Source organism: Suncus etruscus, chromosome 16, assembly GCF_024139225.1.
Source record: "Suncus etruscus isolate mSunEtr1 chromosome 16, mSunEtr1.pri.cur, whole genome shotgun sequence".
In the NCBI taxonomy this organism is placed as follows: Eukaryota; Metazoa; Chordata; class Mammalia; order Eulipotyphla; family Soricidae; genus Suncus; species Suncus etruscus.
The window spans coordinates 51,654,314-51,672,568 of record NC_064863.1 but is presented as its reverse complement, the minus strand read 5'-3'; the positions used below and the strand labels follow the sequence as shown (position 1 = coordinate 51,672,568).

At 34.4% G+C, this 18,255-nt stretch overlaps 1 protein-coding gene across 1 annotated transcript in view; it reads right to left on the bottom strand.

The window, feature by feature from the left end:
* Positions 1 to 18,255, bottom strand: part of ADGRL3 (adhesion G protein-coupled receptor L3) — a 558,496-nt gene that overhangs the window by 416,826 nt on the left and 123,415 nt on the right. The gene's annotated exons all lie outside the window — the stretch shown is intronic.

Sequence of the window (18,255 nt, the reverse complement as noted above, 5' to 3'; positions counted from 1 at the left end):
AAAAAACAAATCTTTCTAGCTTCATAACACTTCTTAAGCAAAAAGGTTCCTAAGGAGAGAGTCCGTCTGTATATGCTAAACTTTACATTCAATATTTGGCATGGTCAAATGAGGCTTTCTGAACCAAGCTTGAGCAAAAAATTACATTATCCAAACTACTTTCTCAATCTTTCTGAGGATATCACAATACTAGTATCACTATAAACACATACAAAATTAGTAATACATTGCACACAATAGTGAATAACAAACAGGCATTTCCAGTTTAGTTCATTCAAAGAATCAAGTACGGGGAGTTTTTAAATCTCTACCAAAGAAACTTTTGCTGAATGAATCATTTCCCAAACTCTAACTTGTGCAGTTTCTTTTATTCTTGTGACAAACCAAACAAGCAAAATAATTGCTTTCTTAACTATATCTCAAGCCCCATATCCTTTCTTCTATTTATCTCTACTCGTCAATGGGCTGCCATTCTTCACATACACTGCAGGAAAATACAAGTGCAATTTTCTATACCAATCTGTATGATCACTCTAGATTTACACTAAATTCTACTCTGAAGTCAAAACATTTCAAACTGTAAATCAATAAATAGTTTTGCATCATTGCTAAATCCACTCAACAGCTTTTCTTTCTTTTATTTATTTTTTGTGTGTGTTTAGGTTCAACCAAAATGCCTGAAAAATGACCAGAATATAGTCTGAAGGACTAGTATGATCTGAGACATTTCTCTAAGTCTCAACTCATTGCTATGCATTCTGTACCACCTGGTACATAATGCAAATATTTGTTCTTAAATTCATTGCAAAAAATTCTGGTCATATTCATTTCCATCTTTTCATTATCTTCACTATGTGCCTCCAGAGTTTTTTCACATATTTCAGCTCATGTGATGGCTTCTTTAGAATCACAGCTTAGATTAGCTCAGATTCTTTCTTAAACAATTGTAGACCAGTACCTTTCTAATTCAGAACATGTCTGTCATATTGATAACCTATGTTAGGTAGGTATGATTTTTAGTTAATCTCTCCCATCTAGAGAGACTAACTAGCACAATACAGGTAAAGCTGAATACATCTTTAGAAAGAAGAGATCTAAAATGATTTGATTTAGAAGGAATAGACCACGAAGTCGAAACTTTTCAAGATATTGAAAAGGTTTTTTTTTTGGTAGCTAATTCATTCAAGTAAGTGTCTCGCACTGCTTAAATACAATCCATTCCACTTTGTAAAGATATCTTTTGTTTTGCCCATGTTTGAAAGGACCAAATAATACTGGTTGAGGTGGTCTCTTGAAGAATCAAGATATTTTTAAGAAAAGAATGTGTGAATAGATAAATTTGTATGTGAGAACAATTTAAGTTCAACTTGAACATCAAACCCAAAGTCCACGACAACAGAATCTATATCCAATCTAACACAAGCTGTACAAGTGGGGACCAGTACACTAGCATCCTGGGGTAAAGGAGGGAGAAGTGGGACACTGTTGTATTAAATAAATAAGGATGTGGCTGGATGGTGGTGGATTTCTCTCTGCCACCCCAGTCCACATGGCTCTGCAACCTTCATGCAGCCGGCGACCCCAGGCCCAGGTGAAATCACTCACTCACACGCAGCCATTAGGAAGCATCAGCTTTATTCATGCCCTAGCCACCACAGGTGTGTGGCCTATGTCATAACCTTTCAAGCATATAGCCATTCTAGGCTTGCCCTGCATCTTATCTTCTGTAAGCCATCTTCCCTTTGGGCTCCATGCTGGTCAAAGACCAGAACACAAAAACCCAGAAGCCAGAGTGCACAGCAGCGCAGAAAGGGCCAAGAGCCAAAAGCCGACAAAAAGCCAAAAGGGCCCGAATTCCCTTGGTCCAACCCTTATCTAACATTTCCCAGACCCCTCCCAGGAATGGGAGAGGCTCGCAGGTAAAGTTACACCTACTATCCGGCTCCCAAGATCCCTCCCAGAAATGGGTGGGTCTTAGGGTCTCAAATAGGCACACCCACAATTCCTCCTTTTCTTAATATTTTTATGCACCAACGTAATAGAGTGAAAATTAATATACCAGCCCTTTTCAAAAACATATTTTTGCAAAATATACTTTACACCTGTAACCTAAAACTCTATTAATGCTTTTTTACCAAGCACTATTTTGGAACTTTCATGTTCCTATACTTTTAAACTATATTGGGGGAACTTTATTGTTCCTATACCTTTTCTATACACAAGTACTGCAGCATACATGCATAACATACATTTTAAAAACAGGCTAAGTACATTAAAATACACAGTAAAACATTTTGCAATTGAAAATATTAACTTTGAAAGACAACAAAATACATTTAAATTATAACGAAAATGACTAAAACAAAGATGCAGGTGGTTAGAAATTAGATGTTAAACTGTATTACCTCCCTTTTATTTTATTTTTTAACCACTAACTAACTAAAACTTAATTCATTACCAACTATGAGTAAACTATAAAATTACCTGCTAAGTTCCTAAACCTAAAATTATAGTTTAAATGATTAATTTGTTCCACGCTGATTTCACCCCGTTGATTTTACCATGTGGCTTTTGTAAATTTTTAGAGTTTAGATGCTGGTTTGTCCCACGCTGATCTTACCACGTGGCTTTTGTAAACTTTTAAAGTTCAGATGTTGGTTTGTTCCACGCTGATCTCACCACGTGGCTTCCTTTTATAGTTTCAGGCCCCGTAGATGGTTTTGTAGACCATGAGGTTGCAGGTTTTTAGGCTTGCCACGGAGCAAAGCTGAGCTGAGGCGTTTTTGCTTCTGGGCTGATAACCTTTTGCCGCTTTTCCCCTCAGGGCAGCACTTAGCAAGCCAGTTTTTGGCCACAGCTTTTGCAGAGGGCTTTTGGATGTTCAAAGTTCAAAGTTATTTAAACTAAAAGTTCAGTTCGAAATTTCCAAAGCCGAAATTCAAATTCAAGCTGAAGGTTGTTATCAGAAAATCAGTTCACTTTAAATACAGTCTTTTTTCTCCTCCATTTCCAATTTAAGCTTTTAATTAGTTTTTCTATAGGCCAGGTTTTTGTTTCTTGTAACAAAGTTTCAGTTCTGGTCCTGGGCCTGGGCTGGAGGTGATGCAAGCTTTTACCTCTCTTGTTTTAATTGCCCTTCTTCCCCTAGAAGGGGTCACGGCCATTTTTGAACATTGTTGCACGTGGCCCAGGGTTTTGGGCTCAGTGCACCCAAAAAGAGCCAAAATGAAACTGAAAAGCAGAAATTTTACCATGGTTGCTGTTTTGTTGGGTCCAGGATTCAGGTCAAAGTTTGGAGCGCCAGATGTTGTATTAAATAATTAACGATGGGGCTGGATGGTGATGGATGCAGGCCTTTGTGCTTAGGCCCCAGCCACATGGCTTCATCTCCATCCAGCTGGCGGATTCCAGGCCCAGGTAATCGGCGTAATCAAGACTCACTCACATGCAGGCGTCATGAAGCAACTTTATTCAAGCCCTAGCCACCACGTGTGTGTGGCCTATTCATAACCTTTCAAGCACAGCAATATTTTGCTAGCCCTGCATCTTATTTCCTGTTAGCCATCTTCCCTTTGGGCTCCATGCTCGTCAAAGACCAGAACACAAAAACCCAGAAGCCAGAGCGCACAGCAGCGCAGAAAGGGCCAAGAGCCAAAAGCCGGCAAAAAGCCAAAAGGGCCCGAATTCCCTTGGTCCAACCCTTATCTAACATTTCCCAGACCCCTCCCAGGAATGGGAGGGGCTCACAGGTAAAGTTACACCTACTATCCGGCTCCCAAGACCCCTCCCAGAAATGGGTGGGTCTTAGGGTCTCAAATAGGCACACCCACAGGACACATGCTGGAAAAAGGGATAGAGGGAGGACAACACTGGTGGTGGGAATTCCCCTTATTTATTATCACTATGTACCTTAAATATTACTGTGAAAGATTTGTGAAAGATTTGTAACTCACTTTGGCCACAATAAAAATTAAAAAAAAAAGATTAACTAGAAAATAACACGCAGTGAAACCAAAATTAAATGATATCAACATTATGGATACTACATTGTGGACCTAGCATAGTGGTTGCAGTACACTTGAACTTTGCATATTTTGGTTGCGTTGTTCACTTAATCTTTACTGCAGATGCCAGAGATGGTTCACTTGTTTGGGGACCATTTCTGGTACTAGCATTCACCCAGAACAATCAGGGCTTACTTCTACTGCACTCAGGAATCACTCCAGGAAGTTGCCAGGGGAGACAAGTGGGGTGCTAGAGATAGTACTTGGGTTGGGCATTGCAAGGCAAGTACCCTACCCCACGGTACTATCTCCTCAGCCTTCACTACTTTGTTGTTGTTCAAAGGTTCCCTAAAGACAGCTTTATCCCCTGTATAATATCATTCTGGACCTCAGAACTTATCTATGAACATTTTTTCTTTCTTTCCTTTTTTTGTTTGTTTGTTTGTTTGTTTTTGGATCACACTCGGCAGTACTCAGGGGTTACTCCTGCTGCTATGCTCAGAAATTGCTCCTGGCAGACTCGGGGGACGATATGGGGTTCCGGGATTATAACCACCGTCCTTCTGCATTCAAGGCAACACCCTACCTCCATGCTACCTCTCCTGCCCCTGGACATTTCTTCTTATCCAATTTCTAATTGTGAGTTAGTAATGAGATTAGATACATAGATTGCATATTGGAAAATCTCTACAGAACAGATGTTTAATGATGTTAATTTTCATATCCATCATCATATTAGTGTCATTTTCAGTGCCTTTATCTTACCATATTTATGTATATATATAAAATGGTATCTAACTGATGAAAACAAATTTGTAGAGGAATTAAATGGAGTGACAAAAATGTTAAAATATAAATCCTTCAGTAATATAAAAAAATAAAACAAAGTGCAAATAGAAGATCAAACACTCTAATTCAAAATGGGTCAAAGACATTGGTATAAGATATGAATTTTTAAATATATTTAAATTAACATAGGTGACATACTTCTAGACAGCAGTTTTAGCTAAAGACTAGCCTTCAGTGGCAAGAGAAACAAAATAAATAACAAATTAATAAAACAAAAATTATCTGTGAGTGAATAAACCCCCCAAATTAAAAGATATTCGTGGGTTGAATGGTATTTATAAATCAGATATTCTGGCTGGAAATAAACTGGTTAACATACATCTGCAATTATAAATAATTAAAAATAAATTTCATACTTCCCAAAGAATATATATATTATATGTTTATGAATATATACATATATTACAGACAATAGGGAAATATACATAAGTCCATTACTTTTGGTTCAGTAAACATAACAGATTATTTAAATTGATTTATTTAAACAGAGTGGTTACAAGTTGTTTGTTTTTGCAGGTGTTGTTGTTTTCTCAAAGTTAAAATCATATTTATGATTGAATTTCAGTTATACAATGTACAAAAGACTTCACCAGTACATATTTCCCACCATCAATGTCCTCAGTTTCCCTTCTGTCCTCCCATGCCTGCTTCTGGTACATAATCATTTTCTTCTCAATCTTTGTTTTTCTCTCTATCTCTGGTTTCTCTGTCTCTATCTCAATTTCTCTCTCCCTTTTAATTTTTCCCTTTTAGACTGTGTGGTTTGCAATATGCTTACTCAAGCAGTATCATGAACATCACTTTATTTCCTTTCAACATCCACTTCTTGTACAGAGTGATGATTTCCAACTCTCATTGTCACAGTGGTACCCTCTTTGTTTTAGCTGCACTCCCCCACTATTTATGGTAAATTTACTACCATGGACTGGTCTTCCTGGATCTCAACTCTATTATCTCTGGATATTATTACCTACTATTTATTATAGCCCACAAATAAGTGTGATTATTTTATGCTTATCCCTCTCAGTGGTCCTCAAACTTTTTAAACAGAGGGCCAGTTACTGTCCCTCAAGTCGTTGGAGGGCTGGACTATAGTAAAAACAAAAGCTAAGAACAAATTCCAATGCACATTGCATATATCTTATTATGAAGTGAAGAAACAAAATGAGAACAAATGAAATACATGGCCTGAGGGTCATAATTTGAGGACCACTGCAAGTCTAACTCAAATTTCTCATCATAATATTCTTCATATGCCTATAAGATAATTTCATGACTATTTTTTCTAACAGTTGCTTAGTACTTCATAGTGTAGATGTACCATGTTTTCTTGTTCATTCAACTGTTCTCAGGCACTTGGGTTGTTTCCAGATTCTATTGTGAATAGTGTTTCAGTGAATGAGGACTGCAAAGGGTTTTACTATATTGTGATTCTGAACTTTATTTCATGACAATACACCCTGAATGTGTCAGATTTCTCTGATCTCAGGAGCTAAGCAGGGTTGGGCCCATTTCTACTTAGATGTGATAATGCAAGAATCAGAATGATCCAGAAGACAAGAAGCCAGTGTGAAGGAAGATAAAGAGAGAAAATATATTTTGATTGGAATGTTTGTAGAAGAATGTAGATTTGTACTAAAAAGTAGGACAAGGAGCCACAAAGGAAAAAAATATAAAGTTAGTAGAGTATCATGACAGGATATATGTTGAGTCACAATGCTTTGTAATAGTGAAATAAATATATGGACAATTTTCTATTATAATTATAATGCTAATCTTAAAATTGTTTTGAGTTAGTGTTTCCTTAATAGAAAGAGTCAAATCTCAGAGACAGAAGGTTTTATAAAATGCTTTGATGAAAATAAAAAGACCTATCTTACTGATGTTAGTTCAATGACTGTATACAACTTTCTTTCAACAGATTTCTTTTTGAAGTGTTTGAAAGAGGTACATTTCACAGTTTGCATTGTACACCTGCCTCAAACATAGTTCTTTAAACTCTTTGAAAATGTTGAATGCAAAATTATATTGATATAAATTAACCAATAGTATCACAGACATGCAAGCAATCTCTTGATAAACAATTATTGTAGCCTACTTATCTCACTAAAAATTTGCTTACAAAATGAGACAGATGAAAACTAACTCATACTCTTAGTCTTTACTTAAATGCATTGTGAGAATTAAAATTAATTACCTTTCTCCCTAATAAGATAAGAATGCGCACAGGTATTTTTTCATTTTAATTCTTAAACATAACTGTCAATATTATAAGCACCTAGAAATCAGTGATTATAATATCATCTTGTTTTATAAATTAACTATTAAGAAGTTTCTATAATTAAAGGGAAATATATAATTTGAAAGAAATAAATAAGTACCACCATGTTAAAAAATATTCAATTTGGGCCCGGAGAGATAGCACAGCGGCGTTTGCCTTGCAAGCAGCCGATCCAGAACCAAAGGTGGTTGGTTCGAATCCCGGTGTCCCATATGGCCCCCCGTGCCTGCCAGGAGCTATTTCTGAGCAGACAGCCAGGAGTAACCCCTGAGCACAGCCGGGTGTGGCTCAAAAACCAAAAAAAAAAAAACTTCAATTTGCTGTTTTTTAAAAGTTAATATGTTCACAGAGATATTAAGTAATGATAATAAAATAATATTTTTCAACAGATATAGAGAATAATAGTACTGGCATATAGAAGAATATTATTGGAAATATTATAACAAATTAAAACACAAAATATTATTTTCAATTAAAATTTGATTAACTTTATAAGTAAAATATTCTAAAAATTAAAAATAATAAGAAATTTCTGTATATCAACTATTTTGTTTTGATTTTTTGGGCTACACCCGGCAGTGTTCAGGGGTTACTCCTGGCTCTGAGTCAGAAATCTCTCCTAGCAGGCATGGTGGACCATATGGAAGTCAGGATTTGAACCACCATCATCTTGGGTTGGCAGCATATAAGGCAAACGCCCTACCACTGTGCTATCTCTCCAGCCCCCAACTATTTTATACTTTTCTAGGGGAACTAGTGTTACAACATAATTCTCAGAAGCTCAGCTAGTACTGACTGCTTATTCTTGTTGCTATATTTAATAAAGCTTAAATAAGAAATTAAACTGTAAAAAAATGAAATTAAACTGTAACAAGTTTATTGTATCCTGGGTTCCAATTCATCCATGCTATTAATATATATATGTATAGGCATAACACATATATATGCATAAGTACACATATATAATAAGGGCTAGGTAAGCAAATTAATTAAAATATGAGAAATATCTTAGTGTTTATCAAAATTAAATAAATCATAAGACTGCATAACCAAAGCATACTCTTTAAATAAAGAAATATATTCCTAATACATTAAGAGACTTTACTATTAAAAATAAAACAGGAAAAATCAAATAATATATATTATATATATCATTATCTTATTTAGTAAATTAGTTCTATTAAACAATTTCAATACATAAAAAAGAAAAATATATAATTTGAAAGAAATAAATAAGCCCACCAAGTTAAAAAATATTCAATATGCTGTTTGTTAACAGTTAATATGCTCACAGAGATATTTAATAAGGTTAAGAAAATAATATTTTTCAACAGGTATGAAGAATAATAGTACTGGAATATAGAAAAATCTTATTGGAAATACTATAACAAATAAAAATAATAAAATATTGTTTTATTATTTATTATATAATGTAGTTATAAATATATATTAGCTACTTTTTATTACCTTAATACTTACAAGGAAAAGTCAATTAATAGAAATATGAGAGTTGTGCAGAGTTAAGTAGCAAGACTTCTCAGTAAATACACTTATTAAGTAGCTTTATCTTTTTTATTCTTTTCACCTAAAGAAAAGCCTGAAGCCATGAGTCCTTCAGTCAATAGTTGGGATTAGTATTACTTTTCAGCAGTGTCCTTTTAGAATTTTCTGTTCAGCTCAATTAGTTACTGCTCATCCATCTATTTTCCAACTTCCCAAATGGTCTGGTTAATTGTCTCCCTTATTGTTCTCACTGTTGTAAAAGTTATGTCTTAAAAACCTCTTTTATGACTGTGGAGATAGTTCAAAGGGCTGGATCACATTCTTAGCATGTGGGAGACCCAATTTCGATCCACAGCACCAGAAGGTCCCCTAAACATGCTGGTAGGTGCAATCCAAGTGCTGAGTTAAATCTGTTCAATTTAATAGCTAGTTTTCTTAGTTGTGCTTTTCATATTGTTGAAGAATAATTCAACTATTTTCTATGAAAGTTGTCAAGAGACAATTTTATTTTACTTATATATTAGTATCGAGCATTAACGGATATGATCATCAATCCTTAAATATTATGTATATATAATAAATACATTTACATAAATACATATTTCTAAAAAAGGAAGAAAAACGTTCTGAATTATGGAAAACATATTTTCAGTATTTTATTTATAACTTTACTTTTATTTTTACTTAACAGGTAAAAATTACCAGAAAATCATTGCAGTTAAATTTGAACTACATGTTTTTTTGTTTGTTTTGTTTTGTTTGTTTTTGGGTCACACCCGGCAGCACTCAGGGATTATTCATGGCTCTAGACTCAGAAATTGCTCCTGGCAGGCTCAGGGGACCATATGGGATGCCGGGATTTAAACCACCGTCCTTCTGCATGCAAGGCAAACACTACCTCCATGCTATCTCTCTGGCCCCTAACTACATGGTTTTACCAAGAAATACAGCAGAGCATTTTTTGCTTTACCCGCAATTATCTTTAAAAATTAAACTGGCCTCCAGAATAAAATGATATTTGATATATGTTTCTTTTGAAAGAAATGTTTTAGCTTACAAGAAGAAAGATAAATAGTAACAAAGTTTAGCCTTGAACTTCCAAGTGTGATCTTCACGGGCTAGAGTGTTTTTGCTCTGAATGGCACCCCAATGAGCTGAGAGCATCAGTGAGCAGCCCGTGGCTTTCAATCACCAGCATAAAGTATTTAAGACATTAGGGGGAGAAGGACTTAAAAACACAATAAAAAAGACTGGAGAGTACAGATATATAAGGGACTTTCCTTGTACACAGCTGGCCCAGGTTTGATCCTTTGGACCCCATAGAGTCCACTGAACCCCATTAGAAAAGATGCCTGAGGATAAAGTCAGGAGTAAGCATTTAGTATCACCATTTGTGGTACAAAAACATAAACAAAAATAAAAAAAATTAAAAAGGTCAATAAAATCCAAATGCAAAATATTTATCTATAAGGCATTTTGCAATACCATACTGATTTACCACACCAAAACCTTATTGAAGATCATAGATCCACTAAACAGGTTATCTTTTTGCCATTCAGCTCTAGGGTGAAATAGCTAAAAAAAATTTTTTACAGGTGGTTACAACCTTACAAAAAAGCAGATTAAAATAACCACCTAAAATGAACAACCAGTAAAAGCAAAACTAATAAAAAATATTTTTCTTACAATTTATATATATTTATATATTAATATACACAAATTGGGTATATAGTAAAAGAATATTTATAAAATTTATTTTAACATTGATTTACATATTACTTTAATAGTGCAGTTAGTTTTATTAGTTGAATGAACTTATTGGTTTAATTTTTAAAAAGCTTTGAACTAAAATTTATTTCAGGGAAACAACTATGTTTATCAGTATGAAACAATGTAAAAAAGGGAGAAAAAATACAATAAGAACACTTTATGGTGTCTATAGAAAGATTAATAGTTGTCAAAGATAGTTGCTGCTAGTTCTTCTCTCGTTATACATAAATGTTTGCAATGTGACTCAGAACTATTCCCGACAAAGGTGAATTTCCTCTCTCCAATAATTTGGGGTTTGGTCATGTGACTTCCTTTGGTTAATGGGCTATTAGAGAAATAAGACTTAAAACAGAAGCTTGTAAAGCGGTTGCAACTTGCTCTTGCTTGCAGCTCTTATATTTATCTTATAAATAATTCTGGAGAAACAGAGATCAAGTACGATTTACTGAATCAGTCCCAACTACTCTCCCAACTCTCTTAACAAGATCAATCTATCTGAAAACCACTATAATTGTAGGTGCTTAACTATGTAGATATAAACACCTGGTAATTAATTAATGTACTATCTTAAACTGATTTAAAATCATATAGATAGACGCTAACTTGAAACTAGTTGTAAAATAATGAGTATTAATTTAGTAACAATGTAAACAAATTTTGAATAATAGTCATTGTTTTATATCACTAGGCATATGCTGTGAAATATGCATCTTATTTTTTTTTCATTTTGGGCAACACCCAGTAATGTTTAGGGGTTACTCCTGACTATGTGCTCGTAAATCACTCCTGGCTTGGGGGACCATATGGGACTCTGGGGGAATGAAACCCTGTCAGTCCAAGTATAGCACGTGCAAGGCAAATAGCCTACTGCTTGCACCACGACTCTGGCCCCGAGATATGCATCTGTTTTTTTCTAAGTTAACAATTCTTACGAGCTATATTTCAATTTAAAAAAAGAAAGGTCAGGAATGGCTTTTTAAAAGTTTTATTTATTTATTTATTTATTATTTATTGTTTGTTTTGGGTCACACCTGGCGGCGCTCAGGGGTTATTTCTGGCTCCGTGCTCAAAAACCACCATATGGAATGCTTGGATAAAACTCGTGTCCGTCCTGGGTCAGCCACGTGAAAGGCAAACACCCTACCACTTGCTACCACTCCAATCCCAGGAATGGCTTTCTAATTTCTATGAAAGCTTGGTTGTATTTCAATTAGGGTTTGTAATATAAAAGAGATCTGCCATTTTTATATGCAAGATATATAATGTCCATTACTTGAATTTTCCCTTTTTAAGATTAAAGTGGTTTTTCTCTTTAAACTTTTCCATGGACAGAGAGATGTGTTTATTTTAAACCTTTTCTTTTAACCTTTTGCTGATGGGGAAGGAGTCCTCCGAAGATGTGTTTAGGAACCCTGGGTTTCTAATCTCAGCCAATCAGGGAGAAGTTTAATGGCACGTCAAAGGACTTGGTGTTCAGATGCTGCAGTGCCAGAGACAAGCTGGATCACCTTGGTGGTGCTAGGGGGATCAATTGGGTTATAGTCTACAATACTTGGGGAAACCAGTTAGTGCCAGTGACTATTCTGGGCTAGTTGCAATGCACATTCTAACCCTGGTGTTAATCTACACTGACCCGACTATTATTTTTTTGTAGGTATTTCAAACTCTTCATATGAATAAAATTTAAAAGTACAAGACCACTACTTGAAATAATAAAGGGAAAAAATATTTAAACAGTCAGAGACTAAAGTAGATCCTCATGAAGCTAGAGACATAGAATTGGAATTAAAGAGAAAGCCTTGCATGTCTCTGTCCCAGTCTGATACCTTGAATTTTATGGTCATAATTTGCAGCCCTCAATGAAGATGACCAGGATAGGGTGAACAGGATAGTGATGTCACTGTATGAACTTGCATTTAAATTAGTCCTGTTAGTAAGAATTCCAAAAAGGGCATCCAGGACTCCTGCCCCACCCTGAAGAAAAGTTTAAGTACTTACTTATAGGTGTTATAACAACAGTTAAAATATAAATCAGTCAAGGTTTTGTCTTAGGACTGGATAAATTAAGCATGTGTTATGAATCTAAGGTACATGGACAAATATAACAGTTCTAGAAATGAAAAATAGATCTCTTGAGTAATAAAAAGTATTGAAACAATGAAGTTGGGGGCAAATCTGTCCTGTTATTCTCCGCTGTCTCTACCTGCCATTTTTTTTTTAATTTTTATTTTGATCATAGTGGTTTACATAGTGTTGACAATAATATTTTAGGTACATATTTACATAAAATCAGGGGGGATTCCCATCACCAAATTGTCCTCCCTACACCTCTGTTGTTGTCCTACCTCCCATTTCCTCTTCCCTCACCCCAGGGCGGCTAGAATATGTGGTCCCCTCTGTATCTAACCCACAACTTAGTAGTCTTGCACCTGTTTGGTCTTGATGCCTCCCTTAGTTCCCCCTCTAACTGGAGGCAGGACTAGCTAGTTCAAGTTGCGTGGTTTTGTTTGAAAAAGAGAAAAGTAATAAACTGGGGAAAGGGTCTAATACACCGAAACTGGGCGGAATCCTTCTAGAGGCTCTCATCATCGATTTGAGAGATGGAGAAAAAGAAGGTGAAACACTCCACCAGTACCAAAAGAAGTGTCAAATATCCAGTGAGGGCTCGAGCTATATCGGTAAGCACCACAAAAAAAAAAAAAAAAAAAAAACAGGCAAACTTTTATATGCAAGAGATTTGAGGAAAACAGTGAACTTTTGGATAATAATAAAGATCTATGTTGAATTTAGAATATTTTTAGATTTTCAAAAATGTTGTAAGAGCTTCAATATACTCCACACATAATACCCTTATTAATTTACTTTTACTATTACATATTATAAATCTAGGAATGCTAGTGAAAGAAGTGTCGTGTTGTACTGGAGATCTACCCAGAGCCTCAGTGCAGGGTATGTGTCCTACTACTTGAACCACTTCCCTAGTATCATGCTAATGTATTTTAAAGGTTAAGCAATTTTAAATTCTGTTCATGGAGATAAAGGTTAAAATGAAGATACAATAAGGAAGATGTAATTGTATTCAATCAACAGTGTTCAAAAAGCTAGCATTTACCTTACATACATAATAATATTAATAGGCCAATTAAAACTCTATATTGATATTTTAAAGTTAATTTTTGTTTGTTTGTTTGTTTGTTTTGGACCACTCCCAGTGATGCTCATGGGCTACTCCTGGCTATTCACTCAGAAATCGCTCCTGGCTTGGGGGAGCATATGGGACTCCAGAGGTCAAAAAGCAGTCCATCCTAGGTTTGTGCATGCAAGGCATACACCCTACCACTTGTGCTGCTGCTCCAGCCCCTTAAAGTTACTTTTCATTATATTTAAAACATGGGGAAATTATCACAGTAAAAACTATTACTTTTTTAATAAAAAAGTAATACAGTATCATTTTGTAATAAGATACCATAAGTATAAAAATTAATGCTATGAACAGAAAAGTACTAAACATGTTTAGATTTCATGAAAAGTGAAGAACTCACAAGAATTACCTGGATGAATGGAATTGGAAAATATATCATGTTAAGTAAAGTTCGAAGAAGAAACTCAAATGGTGGATAATCTCATTCATTTGTGGAACATAGAATAACAGGACAAGTGGATGAAAAACATCAGAGGGATTATATCTAATTATGCTGGTACATATATTAGAGAACTGAAAAGTAGAGGGAAGGGAAGAAGCAGAGTAAAAGAAGTTCGTAGAGATGTATCAACTGGAGGAAACATGGGTAGGAGGTATGGGTCTTGTATAAACTGTAGAAAACGTATATATCTATATGTATAGCTATACATTGAAAGACAGAACCAACAAATCAGGAAGTGTGATACCTAAACTCCAAACAAACTTAAAAATGTGCAAGTCAATGAGCAGACTAGAAGATAGGAAAAATATTCGTGTCACGGATAGAGAGAATCTAACCTGGGAAATGGGATTGGTCTTAGAAAATTTTCTGCGTGAAATTCAACAATAAATAATTTTGTAAATCACAGTACCTCTATGAAATAAATTAAAAATAAAAATTGCATCTCCCAAAAGTATTTGTTTGCATAAAGTCAGAATTTATAGTGTTATGTTTAACACTATAGTACAAATGAATGAGATTATCCACTGTTTGTGTTTCTTCTTCTAACTTCAATTTCCAGTTCCATTCATCCAGATAATTCTTGTGAGTTTCTTCACATTTCATGAAATCTAAACATGTGTGGTACTTTTCTATTAATATTATTAATTTTTATACTTAAATGGTATCTTATTACAAAATGATACTGTAATATTTTTGTTACAAAAATAGATACTGTTTTTACTGTGATAATTTCCCCATGTTTTAAATAGAAACTAGAGTACATTCAAATACATAGTCTATTTAATTTGGAATACCATCATAACAAAAGAGTCATACATTATTATATATACATAAATAATAATACATAAAAGCATATGCAGTACAGGGAAAATTGGAAGTTAAATTATATATTAATATAGATATACAGTACTTTGTATTTCAATCATAAAATTATTTTAAAAAGTATCACTGTAGGAGACTAGTCACAATTAAAAAGCAACTATTCAACTGGAAAATAGAACTATCAAAAAGAAAATCAAACACTAATAAAGCTGCTTGAATAACATCTTTTGTGTCTATGTTGCTAAAATTTTATGTGACATCTTTAAAGTATAGCCGAATTTAACTGTGTTATCTGATTAATAAAGTGGAAATTAATCTTTAGTGGTGATGAAATTGTTTTGCTTACTGTAAAATTCAGTAGCTTTCAGTCTAAAACTACATGATCTTATTCGTTAAAATTTAATTGTATGCATTTTAATTATTTACAATGAATATCTTTATATTTTAGTGAAGTCCTGTCTTTAAAAATTATAATTCTAATAAAATTTTAGGTTTTTACTCATCTTAAGCTTAAAACTATTATATGAGCACTAGTTATTCTGGTCATACAACCTATCAAGTCCATGATTTCCTAACTGTTTAATGGGCTACCCTTAGAAGTAGATAAATTTCTCAAATTTTCCTTATTTATTTCCTCATAATTTTCAATGTGATCTTTATTGTATTTCTACAATATTTTCTGTGCCTCAGAAATTAGTTTTTGTTCTGTTGGGGGAGCCAACCATAGTTAATGATGCTTGAATTGACTCCAAGATCCTTTTCTAAGATTGCTCTTATCAGTACTAGTTTTCAAATGGTGCCAGGATTGAACCCTGGCCTTCACATGCATAGTATGCATTCCAGTCACTCTGGGCCCCCATCAAAATAGTTTTGTTGGAAAATACTTTCTTAAATCTGTGATATAGCAATCAATTTATATTACCTATAATTTTTAATGAAATAATCTTTTTCTACATCAAGAAACAATGTCAATTTCAGGAAATGGTGCAAAGCAAAGTAGAACTATAGCCAGGGAATATCACAAATAAAGAAAGCTTTTGCAACCAATAAGGATCTCAAAAGTCACCACTCCTAACTGGAAAGATACAATATGGCAGGTAAGGCAATTACCTTAGTGGTGATTGACCCAGGTTTGATTCGCAGGACCCCTTAAGATGCACTGAGCACACATACACACACACTCTTTTCTAGTACTTTTAATATAACTGTCCTTGACTACTTTCATTTAAAAAGAAAATCCTCTTGGAATGGGTTTAGGTGTTGATCACTTTCTACCCAATTTATTTTCTAGTAAAATTCCCTTTGTTGAGCCTCAGAAATAGTTCAGTGAGCTAAACATATGATTTGCATGAGGAGGTCTAAGTATGAATCACATAACTACATGGTTAGATGAGTATAGTGCTGAGTGATCCCTAAACACCAAATCAGAGTAATCTCTGGGAACAGTGGGGCAAAACCAACCAACAAACAAACAAGCAAAAAAGATTGTTTTCTTTAAATAAATGTGTTGTTCTTGTGCTACACTACCATTGTGCTCCATTGCTCAGCTGACAAAAATATTTTTCAACAGTCAGGAGAGATAGCACAGAGGTAGAGTGTTAGATTCAGACAGTCCAGGATTGATGGTAGTTCGAATCCCTGCATCCCATATGGTCCCCCAAAGCCTGCCAGGAGCGATTTCTGAAACCAGAGCCAGGAGTAACCCCTGAGCACTGCTGGATGTGATCCACCCCCCAAAATATTCTAAATGATATAGACAATAAATTTGGTTTGTTTTCATGTTACTTCAATAAAAATACCAACAATGATAAATTTAAATATGCATATTTTAAGTTCCTTTTCACTGTTGAAGTATATTCAACAATATGAATGAGCACATGAATACATCACAATAAATATTAAAATTTTAATTATAGTTTTTTCATAAATTTTTATCATAATTCTTAAATTCATGGCAACACACAAAAGTCAAACAGAATAGCTATTTATTAACATTGATATTATTATATCAGCTAAAACTTTCAAACTTTATTATCTTTACCAGTGTTTTCTCTCAATTGGACTACCATAAAAAATCAAATTAAAATCTTACACTGCATGTAAAAAAATCAACACCATCCCCCTCTAATGGATCTAGAATTGTAGTGTAGAGTATTCTTTGGAGAATAGCTAAAGTAAATTATTTTTAGACATTTTATTTCTCTAAAAACTCAAAGTTAGCCTAGCTAACTTTTGTTTTTAGCTCTGCAAAAAACAACAACAAAAAAACCACACCTGAGTGTTAAGTAATATATTGACATAAATTGATAGCAGGATAAATAAATGATAGCTCTGTGATTGATGTGCATTAAAATTTCCATGTCTCAATCTTAGATATCCATGACATATGCAAAACTATATTAATTCGCTGTTGGGAACTTTAGCAATCATCACAATAATAAAATAATAAATAAAATACTACAAACAATAAAACTAACCTAAAGTTCCAAAACAACTAATTATATTAATTAATTATTTTTATTATTTTATATTTTTATTATTTGGCATCGACAAGGATACAACTCAGAGCCTTATCAGATAGCTTCATTACTGCCTACTCAATCTTCATGTTATATGTTCTTAAAAAAATATTCTTATCCACTGCTGGTGGGAATGCCATGTAGTCCAGCCTCTATGGAAAGCAACATAGAGATTCCTCCAAAATCTGGAAATTGAGCTACCATTCGACCCAGCTATTCCACTCCTAGGGATATACCCTAAGAACACAAGAATACAATACAAAAAACCCTTCCTTACACCTATATTTATTGAAGCACTATTCACAATAGCCAGGCTATGGAAACAACCAAGAGATGAATGGCTAAAGAAACTGTGGTACATATACACAATGGAATATTTTGCAGCCGTCAGGAGAGATGAAGTCATGAAATTTTCCTATACATGGATGTACATGGAATCTATCATGCTGAGTGAAGTAAGGAGAGAGAGAGAGAGAGAGACGCAGAATAGTCTCAATCATCTATGGGATTTAAGAAAAATAAAAGTCATTGTTGCAACAATCCTCAGAGACAATGAGAGGAGGGCTGGAACTTCCAGCTCACTTCATGAAGCTCACCACAAAGAGTGGTGAGTGCAGTTATAGAAATAACTACACAGAGAACTACCACAATCATGCAAATGAATGAGGGGACTGGAAAGCCTGTCTGGAATACAGGTGGGGGTGGGGTGGGATAGAGGGAGATTTGGGACATTAGTGGTGGGAATGTTGCACTGGTGAAGGGGGTGTTCTTTACATGACTGAAACCTAATCACAATCATATATGTAATCAAGATGTTTAAATAAAGGAAAAAATATTCTAGTAAACAAACTGAAAAACAGTGA